Source organism: Thunnus maccoyii, chromosome 4 (assembly GCF_910596095.1).
Source record: "Thunnus maccoyii chromosome 4, fThuMac1.1, whole genome shotgun sequence".
Lineage (NCBI taxonomy): Eukaryota > Metazoa > Chordata > Actinopteri > Scombriformes > Scombridae > Thunnus > Thunnus maccoyii.
This window is the reverse complement of record NC_056536.1, coordinates 17,444,428-17,466,579: the sequence shown is the minus strand read 5'-3', so window position 1 is coordinate 17,466,579 and position 22,152 is coordinate 17,444,428. Positions and strand designations below refer to the sequence as shown.

The following is a 22,152-nucleotide window of genomic DNA, read 5'->3' as shown; positions in this document are numbered from 1 at the left end:
TCAGTCAGCCAGTTGATGTGAAAATTGATATTTTCTTACCTATAATCCACACGACACTTTTCCCTCTGCAGTGGTTATTTATGTTGTGGTTTATGTTGGATGATGTGTGTGTATTTAAATTCGTTCATCGTCAATTGGGTTACCAGGAGAAAACTGAAATGTTATCAATTTGCTATGTTGTCATTTTTATTTACCCAACATCTTGTATTGAAATTCCCACACACGCGACTTCGAAAATCAATATGTATGAGCCAAAGGAAATAATGTGTCTGTCAATATTATTCAACCAAATTCCAAAAACAAACTCAGCTTGATAAAAATGTTGAAATTTCATGTGACCTCACCAGTATAACACAGAATATGCCAATATAGAAACAACGTCTGCTGCTTTTTAAGTGCTTTAAACTTCATGGTGGTTGCTCGTCATTAAGAGGCTTCTCTGAATACACATTTAGTGTCGGAACTTCACTTCAAAAACCTCCCTGTTACAAATATGTCATTTTTTTTCTGTGTGAGAAATGAGAGAAATATTCCTTCACCTCCGCGGTTTCACTTATTTCAGGAATTGGAACAACTACCAACATCTTGACAACCAGCCATGTTGTGTTGTTGTAAATATCTTGACAAGCAGACATCATGTCCTTCCAGACAGGCCCTGTCAGACAGAGAGAGAGTCCGTCTGATGCGGAGGTCTGTGGGGGAGGGGAAGAGCATCCATCCCCATACAAATGCTGCCTACCTGCGGCTTCCGCTCTCAGGAACTGACTGCATGTGCACATGACAGATCCAGTGGATCTTTTGCATGTAGCATATGTCAGTACAGACATAGGCCTACATACATACATACATACATACATATATACATACATACATATATACATACATACATATATATATGTGCAGCGTAATATTTTGATCCTGCAGTATACTGCACTATATTCCCACTTATGTCAAAAGCCATATCTCTTAGTCAAATGAGAATTATAAACAGCCACCAAAAACTGAGGTGGAAGCAAGTGAAATAATCACATTTGTCAGTTTTCTTTGCGTTGTTTTAGAAAACCTAATAGGTCACATATTTGCAGTGAAGTCCCACAATCAAACCGACTTCCTGACAAATCTCCCGGTCTCTATCAGTAGGTTAAACGAGGGATTAAAAATCAACAGTATTGCCTCTCAAACATTATCTCACCGGTTTTGTTAGAGAAGTAAATCCCCGGGCATATAAAGTCTTTGAAGAGGCGATGTGGCGATCCAAGATGGTGTTGACAGCTTGCAGGTAGAGTCTGCACCGTGAACGTTGAAATCAGGTTGCGTTTGTATTTACGAGTTCCCAGCCACCTTCAGCCCTTCCTTTAAGATCAAACCATTTTCATAATCAAAGTAAACCAACTGGTATCCACTCAACATTGGATTTTGTCAACCAAAATATCCAAATAGATTTGCGCACTATAACAATATAGAGGCCAACAGACCTAGTGCCTTTTTTCAAATGAGGATCTGTATATGGGAAACAAGGTTTTAATAAATTAACATTTCACACTCAGTGAAATAAACTTTGGACCCATTAAGCGTCTGAACTAATTGAATGGACCAAAATCTGACTGACTGTAGTGCATACATAAACTTCACTGTAAATCAAGGCTGATGTTCACTTGGAAGTTGCGCGTGTGAGTCACAAGCTCCTGTTCTGGCGCGTTATATACATTTTTCATTTAGGCTTGTGTTAATCTAAAGTCTTCATCTGCAAAAAGGGAATTTTAACTTGATTTAAAGTAGGCTACGTATATAATATATATTTATGTGTGTGTGTGTGTGTGTGTGTGTGTGTGTGTGTGTGTGTGTGTGTGTGTGTGTATGTATTAGTGTGTGTGTTGTACTGAAGGCAGGATAGCAGAGCAGTCCACTGTCATGAAAACATTCCTACAAAACTAAAACAGCTTCTCAATCTGGTGTTTTCCCCTTCAGGCTGGATTTAATTTACGATCAAAAATGTTCATAATCGTAAAAGCCAAGACCACTGGACTTCTATGCCAACAGTCAGGGCACAGGAAAGCATGTGATTTTGTAAAAAAGAAGAAAAAAAAAAGCTAAACCGTGGTTTAAAATGTATAACTGGGTCAGTGCGGTATTGGTGCGTGATGAACAGAGTGATGAACTGGCTTACGTTTGGTATTTGCATTTCATCACAAACGTTAACTTGCGTAAGCCGTTTGTTTCCAATTTCACTTCACACCAAGATCCACAAATTCCTACTTGTCGCATTACTCATAGGATCCTCCTGCATATTCATAAGAACATTTAAAAAAAAAAAAAAGGTCCGACACTAGCATGCCACATTTGTGACTTCTATCAAGCAGAAACTACGGAGCAGCAGCCTTCAACTTTACTAAATATGATCTGCTACATAACTGTAAGCTGGTCTGATTGGTACGAAGCCATGTTTGCCAACCAAACCCAAATTAACTTAAGTATACGTGAAACGACATACGGTGAATAGGAGACACAAAAGTGTCGAGTTTAGGCCATACAGAGGTTTGGGGGAGTAACCCCCCTGAAACTCACTTTACTCACCAACACCTTCTTTTATATGTGAAATAGTCTCTTCTCAAATCTTAGCTAAGTGTATAGATGTACAGAGCAGCACATCTATGTGAGTAAAGGCTTTGGGTTTCTCTAAAAATTCTGTGGATTTCTGTTCATGTTGATGTGTGGATGGTTTCTTTCTGAAAATCACCAAGAGGTTTGTCCATCTTTCTATTTACCACTGATAATACAGACCTACAGTGGGCTACATGTAGTGGCTGTATGTCATTAGGCTGTGGAAAGGCAATGCATGAAAAAGATTACCAACAGTACACTGTGGGCCTAATTTACCTCGGATTTGAGTCGTTTAACTTCACCCAGAGCAGGTAGGAGAGGATGGCTGTGGGTTAACCGCAAAATAAAGCAGGCCAGGCGGAGCCGCGCCCAGAGGACAGAGGGCAGGCTGGCAGACCACCGCTACTGCCAGGCCAGAGTGGATTTACAGCCTTTTTATTCAGTGTACTTATCATGTACTTATTTCATATCAGTGGTCTATCTATTACTCGCTGTTGACTGCAAAGCTGATTTGAGAATAAGATATGTTTGCGCGTCGTTTATGCAGCACAACGTGTTGTTTCCACTTTCGAGAAAAGCCGTGAACTGCAAGCAAATTAGTGAGGAAAAATGGTGAGCTATTCAGCTTCATATATTTACAGAATGTCCTACAAATTAGACAGCGGGCTATATAATGATGATTACAAACATAGACAAACATTTGGGTGATTTCATAAGCTGGTAAATACGTTTTCGAATGACTAAGAGACCAAGGATGTGGACACGTAATTCTTTGTATCATAATATGGACTGATGCGTGGCGCCTTAAGGGTGTACAATCACCAAAAGAGTGTGGTTACTATAGACAGCAGGTTTTTAAATTGTACTTTCTGACAGAAAATAGTACATCAAGATATGTTTCGTTGGAGCAGGATACCAACACGTCAAGGAATGTGTCGTCAAATATTGTGGTCCTGTCTTATATCTTAATGGGATTTATCAAGAAAATTGCTCTTTTAAAATGTGCTCTAAACTTTTGTTCATCGTTGTCTCAAATGAGTCCTGCAGGACTAAAGTCATACACTCATGCTGCAGCGCAGTGGCTGAACGAGTGAGAAAGCAGACTAAATAAATCCACAGTTGGACGCGTCTCGTCGGAAGTCCAAGTTCAAGTTAAGAGAGGCGGTCGCTCCATCCGTCCAGACAGCAAAACAAAAGACACACACGTTCATCGTTAATCATCTCACTCCGTCTCTGAAAGAATAAAGCGCTCTAAACTCTTTGGGCATATATCAGATTATATGCAGGATAATCCAAAAGGATCAGACATGTCTACAGGTGCATTTAAAAAGGGTTTTACGCTTCGATGTGTTGCCCGAAACAGATCTTTGTGGAACTATACAGCCTATCTGATGGGTTCATTTCTTTTACAAATGGGGTAATAATATGTTAAAAATTGAAACTTTTTGAGGTTTAACATTTAGATTCTTATATTGATTGTCAGACATAAATTGATCAACCTGGACCATTTGGCAACGATTTTTGAATGTTATCGTATTTTTCAATAAGCAGCTGGTTCTGCAGTGCGGGGAAGGAAACTGAATCTCCTGGAAACTGGAATATGTATTAAAATAATATATTTTAAGGGCATCTTGCTAAATCTTAAGGAATGTGTTACAGGCCAATATTTCCACGCCACTTTGATTCATGCGTATGTACATTACCAGGCCTGCTTTCGAAATGCGCACATGTAGAAAATGAGTCAAAACGCTGACAGGGTTCTGCATGTTTGTGAGATTAACGCACCACTATATCGTCCATTGAGACCATGTTTTGCCAATACTGTAAAATTATAACAGTTTCTGAACGGAAACATCAGCAATGATATAAACAGGCGAATAGTCTGTGTTGTTTCCTGAAAGTGTGCAAACGTGAACGAACTTACGCTCGAATGCAGTATTGTGATTTAGCCCTATAATTTAGAAAAATAAATTCTCTATTTATAAATCACATGAACTAACATAACAAATTACACGTCACGTTCTTTAAATCGCCTTATAAATGTATCTATAATATAAAAACTTTCCCTTTGGATTATTAATTCTTATTTGTGCCTCACTATTATACAAAGCACGTGGGGCGTGTAGACGACATTTCTACATTCACGTTATCACAAAACTCCTAAAATAAACAATATTATAAGCTATATTGCTTTTTTTTATACTATTATTAAGAGTAGGTTATATTTTTTCTGTATAATAACATTTGAAAGAAGTTTATGTATAACAGGAAACACTATTTTTTGGTATAGTAAAATAGTTTAGATATCCCCACTTTGCTTTAAGACGCCAAATAAAAACCCGGGAAATTTACAGGAAGCGATTTTAAGGACAACAACTTCCTCGTCCAGTATGGACTAGACCAGCAGTGACTGTATGAAGAGCCTTAAGTCAACATGGGAAGTTGGTTTGGAAGAGCCGCCGACTGGAAAATGATGTCTGCACCTGCTTGTTGTTGGAGAAGTCGTTGTGATGGAGGAACTCTTTAAGTGAAATGGTGCAAAGGAAGCCACACTCTGAATCCTGGCTGTCAATAAGGCACCTAATATATCGATCCAAATAGTTTTTATTAAAGACCTTGCGGGAGAAGCTACCAGGAATCAGTCCGCTGCAGGAAACTGGACCACGCTGTTACAAGCGTATTCATATCCAACACAAAAACGCAAAGAAAAGCAGCCATATTAGTACTAAACTGACATTTATTTATGCATTATAGTCCTGTCAAACAGGAGCATGTGGTTGCGAGAACTACTGTTGTACAGGCACAAATAGAAGTGGCACTTAAAAAATACAATTATGCGGCAATGAGACATTTCCTTCTAACATTGAAAACTGACGGTGAAACCACTGAAAGCAAGTCTCAGATTTGTCAGTGTAATTTTGACTTCACAAAGGCCAAGTCGACCAAAATCATCAGAGCGTGTTTTCCTCTTTTTTCTGAGCTTGATATCAAGTTTGAACATGGCTGCTAAAATAGACGCTGATTCTTTATGTGTGGTAACAAGTTGATACTGTAGGTTTAAGCATATTGTTACCAATAATAACAACTGTAGTTTCAACGAGACACTAGCAACACTGTTTGAAATGACTCCAGGGAAGTATTTGTGTGTGCAAAGTTGTCTTTCCCAGTGCGCCATACCTGCAATCAAACATACTACATGCGCTACTTACTCAACTGTTGGCTTATATCCTTCAGCCTACACGTCTCACGCTTGAGGTAGAATGAAGTCATTAAACTGTAATATTTTGCATGAATGCAAGTCCAAACATTTGGCAACTGCTGTCCTCAGATCAGCCTCTTTATGTAGTTTACACGTGTTGTTTTCAACGGAAGAATTTGTTCTTTTGTGCCGTATGCTATGTAATAACATGCTATTTACTGAGGTGCTGGATCTCAGAGCGAGAAAAGCAAAAGCAGTGAATCCTAAATTCAATATATAAAATTTCGATTTGAAATATTTTTACAGAGGCTATTGACTCCTCATGATAACAAATATCAATTCACATGTATACAAAAGGAACTATTTCTTGTATGTGGAGTTAAAAGTCGAATGACTCGTTGCTCAAAATACAAATTATTTCAGCTGCAGGTCGCTTTCACATCTCTTTGCGCGTTTTTTGGGCTTTTGACAGTAGACGATAAACATGATTCGTTGTCCTGGAGCCTAAAGAGCTTTTTGCTTTACAAAAAAATTCAACTTTTCAAAAATTTCAAGAGCGAACATCAGTTCGTCCACATTTTGATATCCCATATGTCTCATTTAAAACTTCCCCCCAGGCCACACAGTTTCCTGAACCAGAAAAGGCAGTGGAAGACAAAGTAACCGAAACTTGATTTAAATTAGAGACAGACTGGAGGACCAAAGCGGAATAATGGAGTTATGCTAAAGTTTATAGGCCTACATTCGCCTTCACTCTGGGCGAGTACTACCTTCACAGTGAAATCACACTGTTCTTGATTTCTTTTTTTGCGCACTCCATCCTGCGCACGGCCCACGCACAGAGATGAACTGATGGACCAACAAAGTCAATTAAACCGTGGACCGAAATTAGAGCAGATCCACTTGTACCAGTGTATTGCACAGATTATGAAGATAGGCAAGACGGAGTTCAAGTTCAAAGTCACTGTGCACAAAGTCACTGTGCACCGACAGAGCTGGGTGTGCAGGAGAGGAGAGGAGAGGAGAGGAGAGGACACCCCTCACCTCTCTCACCTCGCTCGTAAACCAACACAGTAGCCGTTTGCATAAGCGAGGTCCAAATCCGATCCTACTGAAAAAATAGCCAAGAGCCCGTTCAACCTGTGGGCCAAAAAAAGAAACGAAACAAAAACTGCGAATAATCTTATCAGCATCTCCAGATGACAATTATTGTCAAATGGTCAAACATGATTTATTTTAAGCGGACCGGTTTTAATTATGTCGGTAGATAATAATATGTAGAGAGATAATGATGTTATCAACCCTGCCATACGCATCAAAAATTCTGGCTCGACATTTAATCGGACCCAAATGAAGCAAACAAAACTTCGGTTTCGAAATCCGATCCGATCTTATTAAAATTCGATATTTTCTTAATTTCGAAGCGCTTTTTCTGAAGACCAGCACAAACATGTCTTTTGTCTCACATTGTTAACCACCAGAAAATGATGTTAAGAGTGAAATTGTGTCATAACTAAAGGCAATATCCTCAGAATTACTCATAATCACATCACATTTAAAACATTTATATGAACTCATTTTAAAAACACGTGCATGAATTCAAGAAAGATATAAACTTAGTCAAGCTGGGGTAATTTACATCATAAACACGAATAAACAAACAAATAATTAGATAAATAACATGCAATAGGAATTCCATATCATGAAATTTTGTGTCCAGGTCCCAACAACTCGTTGTTTTGTTTAAAGCGGTGATCTTAAAAATCTGAGCATCGGCTATCTCTGTGAATTATTCCATAAAAAACACTTAAATGCAAACCAAATGTACGAAACTGCAGCACTTTTATTAATATATGGGGAGTAATAGGGCTATGGAAAACCACATTCTCTCACTTTTTCTTGCTGCGTGGGATTTTATGGAAAAGCCAACAAAACTCCAAAACTTCGGACCTTGGATTCTGCAACTATATCACCAGAAATGAGCATCGGTGCTCCAAAGCTTTAATTAATTTTCTATTTAATTGCATAATTAACGCTTGAATAGGCTGTAAAATAATCCGCATCGGTAAGATATTAAATGCGTGAGAGGGTTTTACATGTAGTTATATGGCAATCATTTCAAGACTATGATACAGAGTACAAATTAATGTGCAACAACAGGCCATCTGACCTGTTGTAACCTGTTGACTCATAATGCAGAGAACAATACAAAACAAAAATCCGTTTCTCACGTAGCATTAGGTCAGACTGCGAAGAAACAAATCAGACTATTGTTTAAAAAATAATCTTATTTCCAGTGGCGCAATCCAATTCCAAATAACCAACACATTAAAGATTAATATTCACCATTCAATCTCCACAATATATTCACTCAATATTAGATAACAGGACTCAAGGTTCAAGCTGTTTATTGTCACTGCGGTTACACATGTACAATCATGTGAAACACTTTGGCTGGGAGGATCCATTACAGCACAACAGTAAAATATATATATAAACAGACATACAATCTAATATCAAAATATAAAAAGCAATAAAATATGTAACTATATGTATTTTTGGAAAATATATACATTTTTAAAATATATGGGTTACTATGTTCCAGGAAAAGTGCTGGTTTTAATCATTAACAAATGATGTTCACTGTTTTGAGAAGCTAAAACAATAACTTTGTATCTTTTGGGAGATATATTCAGTATTTATAACCATTTCTCTACACTAGTGCAATGTTTTATATATACAGTCTTTCTAATTTAGGCAGTTCTTAATTGTTGAAGAAAAGTGCCAAATGCCTAGGAGTGTGTATCAGCATACATCAAACTGTAGTAGTCAAGTCTAATTAAAGTATTCATGCAGAAAACAAAGCTCTGACTGAGAGCAGCTGCAAAATTGGATGCCAAAGACATGTAATCTCTATTAAGGGATTTACTTAACATTCAACAGACAATGTGAACACAGCTACACATTGTAAATGGACAGTGAGTACAGAACCTTAAGCCAGGAAGTAGATAAAATGTTCTAATAAATGATCTAATTTTTCACAATGAATATTGGTGGTTCACTGAACACATCTCGGCTGTATCTCCCATGTGTAAATGTCTCTCTTATGCCTGCTTTGACTATTTTGAAAATGTCCTCTGGAAATATCCTCAAGTAGAAATATTTGTTCATGACCTTGCTTAAGGTCAGGGTAAACAAGACAGACCATTTAGTTTGGCCAAGAATCTGGGGAAGTCCGTTTCAAGAGCTGGTGGAGATGTACGGTAAAGCGACTTCAGTGTTTATGCATCCAGCCTTACCATATAAACTGCCATTAAATGACATTCCTGAAACTACAGATTGAATTGACTGTGAGGCACTGACTCTTAAAGCTGAAAAATTGATCGAGTGGTCAGTTTTAAGATGAAGCCAGATGTGACCCACAGGCTGCTAAATGACCATCGATTTTAAATCAATTAGGAACTTCTACTGCATGATGCAGTTATTTTAAGTTATGTTCTTCACTATGGTGATACAAAGCTATATTTTATATATACTAGAAACAGCATTTACTACAAATGTTATTTTGTAGAAGCTGAATTGAGATTTTTGCAGAGTGAATATTAAGAGCCTCTTTGCTGCAGCGATGACCCATTGTTCTTTTTGCATGAGTTTTATCATGTGAGGATAAGAGTTTTACAAGTTTTATTGTATTTTGTGAGTTTGCGAGGTTTTCCATTAAAGTTTCTTTTCATTCATATAATTCTTTTTACTGCATAGTTATTTTTTTGCTAATTATTTTACAGTAGTCATAGCATACAGTCAACATTAATCAGTCATTACATTTAATCTTTCTTTGAACTGATTGCTCTAAAATATGATATAAAATATACTATAATGTAATGTAAAATGTACAATAATGTAATATCTGATGATGTTCTCATTATTATTATAACAAACATTGTCTCATTTTGTCGTTAGCCTTTGGAGAATTGCACCATTTGGTACATGGATTATCTAATGTCTATCACAACAAATAGAAGGGTAGCAACAAGGGTAGCAACATTAAAAACAATGTTAAGCAAGAATTCAGTTCAGTCACAGTGCACATTTCATTCACTTTGACAATCCTTTTGTAGGACAAAAGCAGTTCTCTGTGTCTAATGTCTGTACTTTCTTTGTTTGCACATCTGTCTGTCTTAGAGTTGCAACAAAAAACTGAAATGGGGAAAACTAAAACAGTCAAATAAATATTTGGAAAAGTTCCTGAAAAGAGTTAAAATGTTTTTCAGATCTAGCACACTAGAGTACAATGTATCTGAAAACTAATGCCTGCATGTCTGCAGCGTCACCAACGCAATGTCAACTACTCAAATGCTGTGAAATATCAAAAGATTCTTCTCATCAGCACCACAGTCATATAGGTTATATATATTATATATTGTCTTCCTGATCTTAGAGCAGGAATTACTAAGCATCTCACAAGCCAACAATATACAGCAAATACTGGTCTGGTATTTGTTTTGTTTCTGCAGCTGAAAATTTTGAAATGGATTCTGTTTTAATAAATTCACTGAAGAGAACAGATTTCTGATTAGAGTTCAATTGTTCAAAGGAACATCTGTGTTGGCTGCTAGAATAAAAAATAAAAACACTGTCTAACATTTTCCCCTGAAGACCTGATTTAATCCAGTACCAAACTATATTCAGAACTTGTATAACTAAAATACAGAATAATTATCACCAGCTATTTGACTGTTGGCTATACAGTTTGGTAGATAATGAAAAAGTAAATAAATAAATAGAATGACTAATATGAGGGTACTGCAAATAACTTCATTAATTTGATGAACACTTCTTTCTTGTGATGTTTTGCGCAAACAGTACAGACAGGAAATCATGAGTAAACAAGTAACTATAAGAAAGACAACATTTCAGTTTTCACATAGCACTACACACACACGCAGACACACTGACTTCACTCTAAGCAGTTTGAAGGAGAGTGATGGATACTCTGAGTGGACAGACCTTGTTTGTGTGTGTGTATATTTATGTACACCCAGTCAACTGAGCAAGGAAAATGTCGTTTTTACAACTTGCTCCCATACTGTGTGTGGGTATAATAACCACAAGAGAGGAGTTTTTCCAAAACCGGATATCTGCCATTTGGAAAAAAAAAAAAAAAAAAAAAAAAAGTCACAGAGTCCTTCCACATGATTGATGGCATGAAAGGGAAAGTCCTGATGGAACATTTTTAATAAAAACTTAAAGGTCACATCTCTTGTGGATATTCAGCGCAACTGTGTCACATTCTTGTTCTATACATTTCTGGAGTTGAGCAGTTTAAATCAAAGGCTCTAATAGTCCCCTAAAAAGTCCCCAAAACAATAAGCAAGTATTTTTGCACACTAACACTTTATTCCTCCATTTTGTGTTTTTAGAGGAGGAACAACTACATACAGCACCTTTATGCCCTGTACATGGCTTTCTTTGCACACATTAAATGTATATTTAACATACAGATACAAGGATCGTGTGTACAGTGTGCACCTGCAGACCTGTACATTTTCTTACCATATGTGTTGTCTTTTGTAGACCTGGTGATGCAAATATAATACATTTCCTTCATATGTAAAAAAAAAATTTGTTTTCTTACTGCAGTGTGAGTATAATGACAGAAAGAAATATTTAACATTAAAATATTCTGTATATTTTTCATTCATTTCTTCGTATGCCAACCTTTTGATGCTCAGATAGCTGAGTTAAACCAGCATCTGTCCCTGCTTCCCGATTGTCTCATTATACTGCGCTGCTCTTACTTTGCACAGTTTACACACTGTCTTTCATGTCCTGCTTTTCCTTTTTTTTTAACTTTTTATTTGTGCCATACAATTCAGACATTCCATCATCTAGTAAATAAACATCTCTGAATTCTCTTGTATATCTTTACATATGAATTTCTTGGAATAGAGACATATGGATAAACAAAAACCAATGAAACAAGTTACTTAATATAACCAAAGAAAATACAAAACAAACAATTAAATAGTCATTGGAAAAAGAACTCAGGAGACATACCAATTTTCTAAGTTTTAGCTCTTTGTTTTTGACATGGCCAATATCCATGGTGACCATATGTCCATAAAAATGCTCATTTTCAGCTGTATTTTAGCTGTGACCTTTTCCATAAACACCTCATTCACCTTTTGTTGCCATTGTTTTATGTTTGGGGGTTGTGGCTGCAACCATACGATTGTAATAGTTTTTGGGGGGGTTTTTTTGGTTATTAAAAGAAGAGCCCTTAATAAATACACTTTCTTTCTCACAATTTGATTTCCTAAAAGGATACCTAAGATGAATAACTTTGGGTCAAAGTTTAATTTTGTATTCAAGCTTAGTTCGATTTCCTTTTTAAACATCCTCCCAGTACCCATGCCGATTTGGAAAGGCCCATAATATATGTGAGAGGTCTCCTTGGTGGCCACAACCACTTCAACATAATCTGGAAGATTCTACATATTTAGCCGTTATGACTGGAGCTCTGAAATACCTGTTTTTGACCTTCCAGTCAAACTCCCTACAGTTTGGCATATTTGTTAGTTTATGACCAGACAAGCAAGTTTCATCCTATTTGTTTTCAGAAATTAGTGTTCAATTCCAGTTTTTTTTACTATCCAAATCTTTATCCTTAAGATTGTGTTGTAATGCTCTATAGAATCTTGAAATAAGTCCTTCTTCACATCTTATGAAAAGCTGTTTTATGTTAGATGGTTCCCTTAATATGTTTTCCCATTCCTTATTTTTCTGAAGATAATGTCTGACATGTAGAAATTTATATTGATCCTGGGCAGGTAAGTTAAATTATTGAATGAGTTGTTGAAATGACTTTAGTATTTGTCCATCAAATAATTGACCAATGTACACCAGCCCCCCATCCATCCATTTCTTAAGGCCAAAATCAGTACTGGATGGATGAAATTCTGGATTGATTGCAATTTTGGTAGTTTTTAGCTTACTCCTTATTTTAGACCATATTTTCCAGGCTTTCTCAGCCCATTAATTCTTTATTTTGAGTTTTTTTCCATTCTCTCTGACTCAAGAATTGTGGAGAACGTAGTGGTACTGGACAAGGGTTCTGTTCAATTGCCCACATTGAATCTATATCTTCTGTTATCCATGACATTATAGTTTTGAATTGTGCTGCCCAGTAATAATTTCGCAAATTAGGTAATTCCTTTTCCATCCATTCCATCCCTTTTAGAACTGTGTAGCTTTTTATAACTTATTCTTGCCTTTTTATTTTGTCACACAAAATTTGAATTCATTTTGTCTAAGGTTTTAAAAATAGATTTCGAAATAATTAATGGAAGTGACTGAAACAGGTGTGGTAATGTATTAATTAATTACAGTTTCTACTCTACCCATTAATGTCAGAGATAAAAGCTCCCACTTGTCTTATCTCTGTTATCAATTTTTCATAGTAAGCTCTAAATAATTGGAATGTTAAGGGTATTATTATTATTTCTAAATACATAACCCTTGGTCCACTGAAACTTTACTTTTTCCTCCAGTACAGCTGGCCTCTTCCCAGAGAGCATCATTACAACATATTTTGTTCCATTAGTCTAGAAGCCTGAGATTTTTCCATATTCATTTAAATCCTTCAGCATAGCAGGTATGGATGATGAAGGTTTGCTAATGAATACAAGTATATCGTCTGCAAACAGGGATATTTTGTGTTCTTTATGTCGATCATCAGTTATTCCACATACAGTATATCTTTATTATGCCTTATAGTCTGTGCCAGCAGTTCAATACTAACAGGAAATAATAACAGACTAAGACAGTCCCCTTGTCTAACCCTTCTTTTAAGAGGGAAAAAAATCTGAGCAATTCCCATTCACTCTGATACATGATTTTGGATTGTTATAAATAGTTTTCATCTACTTAATAAATATAGAATTAAATCTAAATACTTTAAGTGTTTCATATAGGAAACCCTATTTAACACTATTGAATGCTTTTTTGCATCAAGACTGAGCATTAAGGATGTTTGTTTATTCTTTTGGGCTCTTGATATGATATTTATAGTTCTTCTTATGTAATTTGCCTCCAGTCAAAATTTAATAAACCCTGTTTGATCAGCTTTAATCAGTTTTGCAATATTTTTCTGCATTCTTTGTGCCAGAAGATTAGTTAATATTTTCAGGTCACTGCATAACTTATTGATTGGTTTATATCCCCCGCATTTAGTTGGATCTTTCTCCTCTTACACAGAGATAATAGCTTCAGACCATGTTTGTGGAGGACCCCCTTTGAATCACATAACTGAAGACTTTAACCAGTATTGGTGTAATATGTTCTGCAAAAGATTTATAAAATTATCTGGACAATCCGTCTGTTACTGGTGATTTATTATTTTTCAAGGATTTTATAGTTTTCAAAACTTCTTGTTGTGTTATTGGTATTGTCATATGAAGTGCCTCTTCCTCGATCATTGATGGTAAATGTATTTTTGAAAAGAAATCTGTTTTCAGTCCTTATTGAAGTGAAATCTGAGTTGGCATATAAATCTCTAAAATAAGCTCCAAAAGCTTCTGCTATATCTTTTGGTGATCAAAGATTCCTCAGATTTTGGGTGCATTATCTTTGCAACCATTCTACTTGATTGGGACTTTCGTAATTGGAATGCTAGTAAACCACTTGCTCTATCACTCATTTCATATCTCTGGCTTAAGAAGCGCATAGCTCCTTCTGCCTTGTATGTTAAAAGTTCATGTAGTCTCTGTCTAGTTTCTTTTAGTTCATGTCCTTCTTTTTATTCCTGTAATTTTACTTCATATGTTCAATACCCCCTATTTCTATATCCATGTAAAATAACCTGCAACAATGATCCAATTTCAGCAAACTCATATTTTATTTTGTCTTTTAATTACTTTTAATTGTGCAATTCAATATTTTGGATAAATTTTACTTCTGGTTTAAGACGGTGTCATTTCACCAGGCATTTCACATCAAACTTGGAGTTACTCTGAGTCTAGCTGAGTCAGCCTGGCTGACAACAACTTCCAAGTGGCTACAGCAGGTTTTACATCCATTTTATGACTATAGAAGGCAACTAAATCCAGACTGGTTTTTCTCCCCCTCTTCACCTCACCTCTTAGTCCTTACTTCTGTGGTTTTGTTCTTCACTCTCATAGATGCATGAGTTAAAACAAAAGCTTGAAAGTCTGCCTACCACACCACTGATGTCCTTGGCTGTGAAGGAGAATATTTTAATTAAAACAAGAAGAAGAATCACTTTTCCAAACCAAGGGTTGCAAAGTGCTAAAAGTAGGTTTATCAAAAGTACTGGCACTGGATTGAAAAATAAATTTTTACCATTATCATATATGCTCATTAGAAGTCCATGAAAGCCTTGAAAAATGTGATTAAAGGCAGGTCAAATGCTTTTACCTGCTGAGTGTGATCAGAGTTACAGTATATGTAGGAGATCTGGGGGCTTTTCAAACACATGGCGTCCCAGCTGCCTGTTACTGGCCTGAGTCTTGAGCAACAACAGCAGCAGCAGCTAAGAAATAAAATCAAACACACATTTAAGGAAAATGTACTGATAGATTTCTAGCAGTCACTGCTGACACTAAAGAAAAAATGTGACCAAAAAAAATGAGGCACAATGTAAAATAAAAATAATTGGGTAAATTTTGACAGCCCCACCAGTAATGCAAAGACTAGAGACTGCATAAACAACTGAAGCACAATAACAGTAATTAAACAAATAAAATGCAAGGATTTCAATACAAACAAAACACGTATCATAATGTAAGTAACTTGCATACTGTACATTACATTCATGGTTACCAACCTGCAAATCACTTTTTTCGAAAAATATCAAATAGATGACAGGAAAACTGCAGTATCTTAATTAGGAAGAGTGGGACACTCTGCAGTATAGCGCACTATAGCACAGTGGTGTGGCATGCTGATGTGCATTTCCACTGTGTCCTCATAGCAGGGGGTAACCATGCAGACCCACAAAATTATTATTCTGCTAAACAGCAGAACTGAGTCCTGAAGGTCCCTGCCTGCAACCAAGCTGTGTCGATGTCACAGGAAAACAATATATGTGGTCGTACAGCCAACTAGAAAGGAGTCATTGCTACATTTTCTTTCAGTAGTTTTGTAGCTCCTCTGTAAAGTATGAGTTGCTGTGATTTGAATTTTGGTTTCACTCCTAGGCTGCTGTGGTGATGTTTATCTAACAAATAGGAACCTCACCATTTACGGATACCTCCTTTGCTGTGCCATCAGAGCTGTAATAATGTCCCTTGCTGTGTCAAGCTATTGTTGATGCAAACTGAACTGCTTTAAATTTCAAGCAGCTAAGGGAAGTGTTGTCTAACCAAGATTATAAACTCCACTGCTACTTATTTCAGCCCAGTAATTACGTCCATATTGGACGATTCTTCACTTCATGATTTATGGTCAGTGCCAATGCAGGAAGTAGTGTGCCCTACTGTATGTGTAACGAGTCATTGCACATTCAGACCAAAAATCTCTTCCCTTTCATTTGTCTATGGAACGGGACAAGACGCATTTGCTTCCAGTCCAGTCCAATCTGATTGAACTTTGACACGCAAAATCGTAGTTGAGAGAGGGGGTGGGACTGACCTCCTATTCAGACCTCTTCTTTTATAACGGCACGGTGAAAGAATACAAGCGGCAGAGTAGAAGAGATGCTGCTTGGCTGTATAGTGAGTGCAAGGACAGTGACAGAGGATAAGGAGTAAAATGTTTGATGAAACGCTGTATAATTTACAACTATGTGAACTGATGTTGCAGCAGTTTATGTTTACAACCCTACACACTTCATTTCCTGTCCTCCCCTGCTTTTGGCCACACCACGCGGGTAGAGTTCGGTCTGACTGCAGCTCCAGGATGTTGAGGTTAGGGTGGTGAATGGGCGTGCTGTGCGTCACACAGTGTCTACAACAAGCTGTGTGGCAAAAGCAGCACGTTAGCAGAGAAGCAGCAGCTTCAGTCCTACGTCTGTTTATTCACAGGATGCATTCAAACACAGTATTGAGTGTAGATCACCCATGTTTTGGCACCTCTCAGAGCCCAATACACAATCACTGTAGAAAACAGACTAAGTGTAAAAATACACATCAGGTCAAAAGTGTATGGTGCAAGAGAAACATGAGCCATACCTTATTTTTACCATACCTTATTTGCCATGACCACAATCTATCCCTACCCTTAAAGTTACCCATTGGAGTTTCTGACCACTAGTAGTGCTATGGAGCAATGTTTTTGCCAGTAGGTCTTCATTTTCTTTGTGTCGCACACACGCACAGGGACTCACATGTACGACTGCGGACACGTGGACGACAAAATCCACATTTATGCCAGCGGTTTCTGCTGATCCACAGTTGGTGGCAGTAAAGCATCAAGTGTAGAAATATGCCAGCAAAGGCAGTAAAGAAAAAGACCGCGAGCTACCAAACAGGAATGTAGACAATAGACGATTTAAAATATTCAAAATATCTGCTGTGCAAATGTTTAATGACGAAGGAAATACATTTAACACGTTTTTAGAACTCAAGGATATACAAAATGCATTTAAATGGGTAACACTGAATGTGTGAACCTTTCCTACCTGCCATGCGTAAAAGTTGTCTTCATCTAGATTTGATCATGTTTCAGTCCTTTTTGTTTTCAGTGAATCAGGTAAAGTGTTGCAAATCAGAAATTTTAAATAATAATAATAATAATAATAATAATAATAATAACAACAATAATAATAATAATAATAACAACAATAATAACAATAATAATAATAATAAGCTGATGCTGAATAAGAGAATGATGAGATATTCATGTTAAGGAAAATTCTGTGTTCTGTACAACGTTGGTTGTTGCCAGCAACTCTACAGTCTGGGCGATGGTGAAAGCTAATAGCATGCAGAGTAACTGTTGTTGTTTCATGCACTTATATTTATGTGGCAACAGTCCAATCTGCCACTTCTATTCATATATTTCATATATGTGTGCTGCTAGCAGTTGCTTCTTCAGAAGTGCTAAAAACCCTTTTTTCCACTTTGGTTTAAACATCTGTCACAAAAAACAATGAGCAACCAGTAAATGCAGAGCAGATCATTCTTTAAGCTCCCTTTCAGGGAAAGCAATAAGGATTTGCAGGCACATTTCCATTGCTGCTCGCTGGATGTTACATATCCTCTAGTAAAGCACATTTAATTCAGATAAAGCTACTATAAATGTTTCAGTGTTAAATATGTGATATAATTCACCCACTCATCTGCTCACAGAACAGTGTTGCTATGCAGTGACGAATGAGGTTAGTTTGTGAACATTTTGTGCATACCATGAAAATATATTTCTCTTGTACAGCTGGTCTAAATTTCCATGAAGCTAAGTTGATGAAGATGATGAAGTAGGATATTACAACAGATGAATTAATTACAGTTAAATTAATAATACAAATTATATCAACAATTTCATGCACAGTCCAGCATGTTTACTAAAAACTGGGAAGGACCAACATTTCCATGAGAGATGAAACAATTAGTCAGTTATTCCTTTTATTTTCATTCATCATTAAAAGTAAAATAGCAAACATTTATTGGTCTCAGTATCTCAAATGTGAGGATTTATTGATTTTCTGTCTTTAATACGCTAAACTAAAAAAATCATTCTAAAAGAAAATAATTGACATATTAATCAATGATGAATTTGTTGCAGCCCTATTTGCAACACATCATCAACGTTTGATTACATGGTCCGATCGCCAAGGTGACATAAACCTGAACTTGACATTCATAGAGCAAATAATCCGACCTATGACCGCTATGACCGCTATGTGAGCTTTTACAATTGATTTAATACTCTTGTACATATTTTAAATATTAAGTGTGAGATACTTCAAACACAATCTTTTGTCTTGATGCAGTTAGTTTTAAACAAAATCTGCCAGAACACCCTTGACAATGTGGAAGTTGAAAAGTCAATACGCAAACTCTTATGCAGCCTCAACAAAAGCTCATTTTCACAACTGTGCTGCCTCAAGTGATCACAGCAAACAGCCTTCTGTATCTAATTCTACAGGAAAGGCGAGAGCCCCGCTGTTGAAGTAATACTTTGTAATGGTATTAGGAGGGCTATAAAAATGTCAGAGCCCTGTAAACAGGCAATCAGAGAGTGAGCCATGGTCTGTTGCTTTTGTAGGCATCAATCACAAAGTAATGTATATGAAGTCTGAAAGAACCGCTGGTCATTTGACATAATGTGATAGGTCGACTTTGTTTGGTATTATTAAAGAGTAATATTTAAAAGTGTTCTTCATTTATGTGAGTAAACATCTGTGTACACAAGAAGTTAAACAAAAAAGAGATAAATCTGCAAAATATTTTGTCATAAAATTGAAAAGGAAACTGTGAATGTTGTTTAATGTCCAGCATTCATGAAGGGCATGAATGCTGGACATTATGAAAGGCAACAGATTGTCTCATGTACTTCTAAAGTATCACAGTGTTTCTTCTTTTACTTCCTGCAGTTTGGATATAAAACAGTGAAAAAAAGACATCACATTAATTAAAGTATAGCTCATTAATGCCTCTAATGAACCTTCAATTAAAAAAAAACAAAATATAACAATATTTAAACTGCATGGATTTAGCAAAAGTCTCATGTAATGGCAACTTTTAGCACTTTTCCCCTCATTTTTCAATAGCATAAGAGGTGACAGGAAATGGGGAGGGGGGGGCGGGGGGATTTGACACACAACAATCAAACTGGGACATTGCGATCACGTTGCGCTCACAGTATACAACATTTATATTAACTACTAGGCGTCCAGGATGCCCCTTGTTTATGCTAGTGTATTGGGATATCACTATTTTTAGATAATATAAGTGAGCTACTACTTAAATAATTCTCTGCAGACAATACTTCATGTGTACTCTCATTGTTGGTAGATGAAATAGTTTTTCTGAACATCATTCCAAAACAATTCCATTAATTTCCTCACAATAGCAGCTTTTTCAATATAAGTGGGAACATGTGACCAGTTAATGGGACAAAGGCGATAGCATTCTGAGAAGAAATGCTTTACTGCTCTGTGGCAGTAGGTCTTCCTCCAGTTGTGTAAAGGATCTGTGTACTTCCTGCTCCTCTGGCTCAGTGTTAAGTGCATCTTCCTTCCTTTGTATCCCTGATTTTTAGAGAGTTTACAGAGACAGAGTTGGCTGACTCAGTTTCAGAGAAGGTATTGCAGTTAAACTTTTTTTTTTTTTCAGTCCACCCAAACCATTAATGAAGCAACGCTCGCGAGGCAGTTCAGGCAGGAAACCTGAGTCGTCACTTTACTTACACGGCGTATTCTTCTCACTGCAACATATATCCAACTAAGCCTTTTAATCACGGCGGTGTACTTGCCACGCCGCTCACACAAACTTCGCTAAGACTGCTGCTGCTATTCGTATAGCATTTGAAAAACCCCACCTCCACCCCAGCAACCACCTGTAGGCTTTGAGTATATTCCCCACTCCCTAGCGTGCTGAGCTTGATGTTTCCTTGTGGGCAGCGACGTGGTCAGAGCCTAAATGACAAACATTAATGCTGTACATATTCTACATTTACATAATAATCTACTCCACGTGAGTTGGCTCACTGAAATATATCCAAAACCAAGTTACGAGGTTACTGTACTAAAGATAGCACAGATTGAAAAATTGTCTGAAATTATACAGTATATTTCCTTTGTCACCATTGCTCAGTGACTGAAAAACTTTTTAAACAACATAAAATGGGTGTGGGATTGTTGGGCTGCCCAGTTGTATCTAAATATATTATATGCTGGGTCTTTAACTAAGTGTCTTTAAAGTGAAATGCAATAATATCACTGGGGCGATGTCCAGTAGTCCCTGTGAGCTGCTTTCTATCAGTTAATTTCTGCTCTCTCTATTGCTTTTGAAATATTGCTTACTTATACTGTACTTATATTATAACATCTGTTGGATTTTGCTGAATTTTGTGCCTGAAATGCAAGTGTACCAAATGAAATAATCAAATTATTTGGACATTTTTTTTCATTATTAGCATAAAGATGGAAAACAGTTAGCCAACAATAACCACTATAGCTAATTACCATGTTACATCTTGTTTGTTTATTTCATACAAATATCTGTGTAGTGTAAAGTGTAAAAATGACAATTTGCTTTTATTTTCAGGGGGTTATTTGCAGCACTATTTCTTGGCCCGGAGAAATTGCCACGGGCAGGAGCAGAATCTCTTCTGGTTGCCTTTCCAGTCTTTATCCTAAGCTAAGCAAACCTGCTGGCTCCAGCAGCATATTTACCATACAGACCTGAGAGAGGTATTGATCTTCTCATTTATCAAATTATTCCTTTAAATAAGTAAATCATTTCATTGAACTTAACCTGCTGTAACATTTATGGATCTGCTCTGGTACTATGATGTCTTCAGTGTTTGTTTATGTGAGTTGTGGTAAGTGATGCATGAAAAATATACAATAATGACCATAAACAAAGACTAATATTTTTAATGTATAGCTCTTAGCTGCTTATAAAATGCAGTATATTACCATACTGATATGCAGCAGTGTTAAATTAATTCTAGGCTGTCTAATAGGTTAATGAAGTCAGAAGCATTAGAATAGGTATTATTATTATTAATATAAATGTGATAATTACAGTATATCTGCATTTATTTATAAGAGGTGATAGCCAGTAAGATAGATGAAAAGCATTCAGAAAGAAATAGTTTATTGCATTTGTCAAGTGTAACCATGAAAAGAGTAGTATAACATCACTGAGGTCAAACCACTCCACACTAGTAAAACATCACTGCAGACTTTAAAACTCTTGTTTGTGATTTATTTTAAGTTAAGCAACACAGATTGTGTTTACTTACACGTTCTGGTTTTATGTTGACTGCCTTTGTGGTAATTAGGTTGTATTTCTGGAGAGTAGTAGAGGTGTATAAAAAGACTCTAAAATACCTAACAGCTTAAAAAATATTTTTGAGAAATCTATCGCTTTGAATGTTTTTCGTTTTTCCCACAATTTAATCTATTACGGAGGTGTCAGCCACATAACACAGTAAGTCCAACCACAGTAGAAAAAAAACAATAACTTGAAATATAATTAATTTCATGTATGATGTTGCCCATGTATATTAAATCACCTGTGTTTCTGGAAAGACAAGTAAATAAAACATATGTATGTATTTATAAACTATTGAATTTGATGCCTCTTTTTTTTTTTTTTTTTTTTAAATTGTGAAACAAAATGCCGATTCAAACTTACTGAGGTGCAGATTATTTGAGGGTGGAC

The 22,152-nt window shown here is 36.4% G+C and overlaps 1 protein-coding gene across 5 annotated transcripts in view; it reads right to left on the bottom strand.

Annotated features, from left to right (window-relative positions):
• The window catches only part of hoxc11a (homeobox C11a), a 77,601-nt gene that overhangs the window by 31,706 nt on the left and 23,743 nt on the right, over window positions 1–22,152 (bottom strand). The window contains exons 4-5 of one of the 5 annotated variants that reach the window (XR_006095745.1): window positions 15,236–15,350; window positions 14,760–15,037 (exon numbers count right to left, since the gene is read on the bottom strand). The exons of the other annotated variants lie outside the window; for them this stretch is intronic. The gene's annotated coding sequence lies outside the window, so the exon portion shown is untranslated. Of the gene's footprint in view, window positions 1–14,759; window positions 15,038–15,235; window positions 15,351–22,152 lie in introns of those variants that run through there. 5 annotated transcript variants of the gene reach the window in all.